General features: G+C 47.3%; 1 protein-coding gene across 2 annotated transcripts in view; it reads right to left on the reverse strand.

Moving 5' to 3' along the window:
• Positions 1–1228, reverse strand: part of LOC140736275 (14-3-3 protein beta/alpha-1-like) — a 32843-nt gene extending 31615 nt beyond the window's left edge. Inside the window, exon 1 of one of the 2 annotated variants that reach the window (XM_073062224.1) lies at positions 1067–1228. The gene's annotated coding sequence lies outside the window, so the exon portion shown is untranslated. The remainder of the gene's footprint in view (positions 1–1066) is intronic. The other variant, XM_073062223.1, reaches the window with a different exon arrangement.
• Between the last annotated feature and the right edge of the window lie 4772 nt (positions 1229–6000).

The following is a 6000-nucleotide window of genomic DNA, read 5'->3' on the forward strand; positions in this document are numbered from 1 at the left end:
AACCAAGGGGTCTGTGGACACCAGGTTGGGATCCTCTGTCCTAAAGGTACACTCTGCTTAATCCTGCTCTACTTACCAAATCATTAATCAATATGCTGATAATTTATCACAAACATATCCTTGCTGAACCATTTCAACTTCTTAGTGATTAATGCACACCAACAACATCTAATCGGTCACTGTTAAACAACACTCCACTTTTTAAAAAGTTATTCGGGCAGTAGGAAGTCATGTGCCATGTCTTCCCCCACTCATTGAGCCTGCCTACATCATGATAAAACCTGCGTGCATCTTCCTTCCTTCCATCTGGCAGGGTACCATTAGCAAACTTGGATATATTGCACTCGATCCAGTCTTCACAGGCTGGGAACCCAACTCTGATCCCAGCTGCAATCAGTCACACTCACTTAATCCAAATATTACCAGCTTTCTTATTTGTCCACAATTTCATCCACCGCACCTCCAGGGTCCCCATCATACACTCCAACTCCAGTATCCACTTCTTTGTCTAAAATCACTTCTCCTGCTCCTCCTTCCCAGATTCCTGCCCCCACTCACCCCTTCCTTGACACTTACCCCTATTCCACCCTCCTTCCCCAGACCACACCCCACCTTCCCTCTTTCCTCACCTTTCCTACTCCTCCATAGACATCAGACCCTCGTTCCGCAGACCCCTGCACCACCACCTTCTCCTTCCCAAATGCCCCACCTACCTTCCTTCGCCTTCCTTTCACTCCTCTCTAGATTCCAGCCCCGCCCTTCCACTCCTCCCCTGTACCTCGCCCCTTCCTCAGAGTGGCCCCCAGCCTCCATTCCTTAGATTCCAGTTCCTCCCAGACCCCCAATCTCTCCCACACCTCCCCAGAACCCCGCCCCTTCGCCTCTCCCTTAAATTCCACAACACACAGACCATGAAATAGGAGTACTCGGCCCAACGAGCCTGCTCCAGTCCTTCCCTCTCTGTTCTCCCCAAACCCCATCCTCCTCTCCCCTCCCTAGAGCGTAGCCGCCGCCTCCCACCCCTCTCTGCCCACGTCGACCCTGCAGCCACATCCCTTTCACTCACCTTACTGCTGTCCCTCAATTCAGTCTCCGAGTACACGCTTCCGCTCCCCGCTCCTTTCCGCTTCCGTTTCTCCCTCCACCCATCATACCCCCCCCCCCCCGCCCCGGGGTCGCCAAGGGAACGGCTCGGCACGGGTTCGCCGGGCGAAACTTGCAAGGACCCGAACGTCACCGTTACCGCGGCAACCACCGAGCCGCCGCTGGTGTGGATCTGCAGTGCGCTTGCGTGTAGTGGGAAGGGCGGTGGCCAGGCGCAGGAACAGTAAAAGTCGGCGCATGCGTGGCGCCGGCAGATACGGCACTGCTCCGGATGTACGCCTGCGCACTGCCTGCCTCTTCGTCTGTTGGTGGTGAATGGTCTGGGTGGGTCATGGTCGGATTGGTGTCTAATCGCCTCTGGTCCTGAGCCCAGTTACCTAGCGGAGTGGATGAATCATTGCCTCGGATCCTGAGCCCCGTAACCCAGGGGGGTTGGGGTGTCCCATTGTCAATGACCCTGAGCCCCGTGACTCAAAAGGGAGTTAGGAAGGAAGCTGAGAAACAGGACCTCAAGGGCAGTAATCTGGGGGTTGTTGCCTGTGCCACACAACAGTGAGGATAGGAATGGAATGAGGCGGCAGGTAAATGTGTGGCTGAAGAATTGGATCAAGGGGATTGGCAGGGATTCTGATTTCTGGATAATGGGACCTGTACAAAAGGAATGGGTTGCTCTTGAATCCGAGAGGGGCCAATAATCTTGCAGGCAAGTTTACTAGAGCTATTTGGAGTGGTTTAAACTACTATGGCACTGGGATGGGAACCAGGATGATAGAGCTGAGGATGAGTTAGCAGGTTTACATGTACTGTGGATAGTGAGGAACGTAAGTAAGGACAAGCCAATGATTGGGTACAATTGCAGACAGGACAAAGAGTTAATTTGTACCACAGGCAAAATTCAAAAGGATGAAGACTGTGTGACTGAAGGTATTGTATTTAAATGTGCGTAGCATTTGGAATAAGGTGGACAAACTCGTGGTGCATTGAGAGATTGGTGTGTATGACATTGTGGGCATCACTGAGTCATGGCTGAAAGAAGGTCATAGTTGAGAGCTTAACATCAAAGGATATACTTTGTATTGAAAGGACAGACAGGAAGGCATAGGTGGTGGTGTGGCTTCATTGGTAAGAGATGGAATTACATCTTTAGAAAGAGGTAACATAGGGTCAGAGAATGTTGAATTAAGAAACTGCAAGGGTAAAAAAAATGGGAATCACATAGTAGCCAAGATGTGGAGTTACGATTGCAAAGGGAGCTGGAAAAGGCATGTATTAAGGGCAATGACACAATTGTAATGGGGCAGTTCAATATGCAAGGAGATTGGGAAAACCAGACTGGTGTCAGGTTGCAAGAGAGGAAACTTGTTGAATGCCTATGAGATGGCTTTTTAGAGCAGCTTGTGCTTCAGCCTCCTCGGGGAAAGGCTATCTTAGATTGGATGTTGTGTAATAACCCAGATCTTATTGGGGAACAACGTAACGTAACGGAACCCTTAGGAGGCAGTAAACATAATATGATCAAATTCATACTGCAGTTTGAGAGGGAGAAGCATAACTCACATGTATCAGTATCATAAAGGAATAAAGGGAATTACAGAGGCATGAAAGAGGAGCTTGCCCAGGTGGATTGGAGGAGGATACTGACGGGGATGACAGCAGAACAGAGATGGCTGAAGTTTCTGGGAAGAGTTCACAAGGTGCAGGGTAAATATGTCCCACAGAGGAGGAAGTTCTCAAAAGGCAGGAGTAGGCAACTATGGCAGACAAAGGAAGTTGAGGACTGCATAAAAGCCAAGCAAAGGGCTTTTATAAGGTAGCAAAAGTGAGTGGGAAGTGGGATGATTGGGAAGCTTTTAAAATCCAACAAAAGGCAACTAAGAAAGCTATAAGAAAAGAAATGACGAAATATGAGTGCTGACTAACCAATAACGTAAAGCAGGATACCAACTGTTTTTTCTGTTATGCAAAGAGTAAAAGGGAGGTGAGAGTTGATATTGTCAACAGTTTTGGACCCCATATCTCAGAAAGGATGTGTTGTCATTGGAGAGAGTCCAGAGGAATTTCACGAGGGTGATTCCAGAAATGAAGGGATTAACAAGGGTTTGGCAGCTTTGGGCCTGTACTCACTGTAATTTAGAAGAATGCGGGGGATCTCATTAAAACCTACTGAATGTTGAAAGGATGAGATAAGGTGGATGTGGAGAGGATGTTTCCAGTGGTGGGGGTGTCCAGAACTAGAGGGCACAGCTTCAAACCTGAGGGGCGACTCTAGAATAGAGGTAAGGAGGAATTTTTTTTAAGCCAGAGAGTAGTAAATCTGTGGAGTGTTCTGCCACAGTCTCTGTTGGAGGCCAGGTCCATGGGGATATTTAAGGAGGAAGTTGATCATTTCCTGATCAGTCAGGTCATCAAAGGATTTAGTGAGAAGGCAGGTGTATGGGGTTGAGTGGGATCCGGGATCAGAATGGCAGAGCAGACTTGATAGGCTGAATGGCCTAGTTCTGCTCCTGTGTCTTATGGTCTTATTGCCTCTGGTCTTGAGCACCATGATGCAGGAGAGTTGGAGTGTCCCATCATCTCTGGTCCTGAGCACAGTAACCTGGGGTGGGGAGTGTCCCATCGTCTCTGATCCTGAACCCAGTAATCCAGTGGTGGGGGTTCCATTGCCTCTGGTACTGATCTCAGTTACCTGTGAAGGCAGAGGGGAGAGTCCCATTGCCTCTGGTGCTGAGCCCCATGACGTGAGGCCTCGGCCTGGAGAGTGCACTCAGACCCCCTCACCCTTCTTTGAGTCCTAATGTGAAGCCTCTTGTCGATCAGCTACTGCCAGGTGTAGGGGGGGATATAAGTGGGGGTGGAGGCATATATGAAGAAAGAGGTGGGGATATAGGAAGCGGGGAGGGAATATGAGGGATATGGGAGAGGGTTACATAGAAACATAGAAAATAGGTGCAGGAGTAGGCCATTCAGCCCTTCGAGCCTGCACCGCCATTCAGTATGATCATGGCTGATCATCCAACTCAGAACCCTGTACCTGCTTTCTCTCCATACCCCCTGATCCCTTTAGCCACAAGGGCCATATCTAACTTCCTCTTAAATATAGCCAATGAACTGGCCTCAACTGTTTCCTGTGGCAGAGAATTCCACAGATTCACCACTCTCTGTGTGAAGAAGTTTTTCCTCATCTTGGTCCTAAAAGGCTTCCCCTTTATCCTTAAACTGTGACCCCTCGTTCTGGACTTCCCCAACATCGGAAACAATCTTCCTGCATCTAGCCTGTCCAATCCCTTTAGAATTTTATACGTTTCAATAAGATCCCCCCTCAATCTTCTAAATTCCAGTGAGTATAAGCCTAGTCGATCCAGTCTTTCTTCATATGAAAGTCCTGCCATCCCAGGAATCAATCTGGTGAACCTTCTCTGTACTCCCTCTATGGCAAGAATGTCTTTCCTCAGATTAGGGGACCAAAACTGCACACAATATTCTAGGTGCGGTCTCACCAAGGCCTTGTACAACTGCAGTAGAACCTCCCTGCTCCTGTACTCAAATCCTTTTGCTATGAATGCCAACATAACATTTCCCTTTTTCACCGCCTGCCGTACCTGCATGCCCACTTTCAATGACTGGTGTACAATGACACCCAGGTCTCATTGCACCTCCCCTTTTCCTAATCGGCCACCATTCAGATAATAATCTGTTTTCCTGTTCTTGCAACCAAAGTGGATAACCTCACATTTATCCACATTAAATTGCATCTGCCATGAATTTGCCCACTCACCTAACCTATCCAAGTCACCCTGCATCCTCTTCGCATCCTCCTCACAGCTAACACCGCCGCCCAGCTTTGTGTCATCCGCAAACTTTGAGATGCTGCATTTAATTCCCTGGTCTAAATCATTAATATATATTGTAAACAACTGGGGTCCCAGCACTGAGCCTTGAGGTACCCCACTAGTCACCGCCTGCCATTCTGAAAAGGTCCCATTTACTCCCACTCTTTGCTTCCTGTCTGCCAACCAATTCTCTATCCACATCAATACCATACCCCCAATACTGTGTGCTTTAAGTTTGCACACTAATCTCCTGATGTGTATGGGTTACAATGTGTATGGGAGAAAGGAGAAGAGGGGAGTGGTTATGTGGGAATAGGAGACAGAGGGGAGGGAGATATTTTATTTTAGAGATAAACAGGTCCTTCCGGCTTAATGAGGATGAGCTGTGTCACAGTGCCCCAGGGACCAGTGACAGGATGGGTTCCTGCAGCTTTAGAAACCTGAGAGGATTCAGCTTAAGATCAGTTGAAGAAGTTGAATGTTGTATTATTCTTACCCAGTTCTCTCTTTCACAGTTCACTGTTGACTCTTGGTGCCCACTTATTGAAAATCAGAATAGAAACAGGTTTAATATGCCTGGCATATGTCATGTAATTCGTTGTTTTGTGGCAGCAATACATTGCAATACATAATAAAAAAACAGCATGTTACAATAAGAATTATGTGTAGATACAGTACTGTGCAAAGGTCTTAGGCATTCTAGATTTTTAAATACAGTTTCGGACGGTATGGTCTCCACAGAGCCCTGATCTCAATGTTATTGAGGCTCTCCAGGATTACCTGGAAGCAAGTGAGACAGCCAGAGACTGCAGAAAAACTGTAACAAGTTCTCCAAGATGCTTGGAACAACCTTCCAGCTGATTTTCTTATAAAACTGCATGATAATGTACCTAAGAGAATTGATGCAGTTTTAAAGGCAAAGGGTGTTCACACCAAACATTGATTTGATTTAGATTTTTTTCTCTGTGTACTGCTCTTAGTAAAATTTTTGATATTTGGAACCTATTCAAATCATTATTTATGAAAGCATCACTTTACAGAATTTTTTTTCATGTGCCTAAGACTT

The sequence above is a fragment of the Hemitrygon akajei genome, chromosome 11 (assembly GCF_048418815.1).
Source record: "Hemitrygon akajei chromosome 11, sHemAka1.3, whole genome shotgun sequence".
Classification (NCBI taxonomy): Eukaryota; Metazoa; Chordata; class Chondrichthyes; order Myliobatiformes; family Dasyatidae; genus Hemitrygon; species Hemitrygon akajei.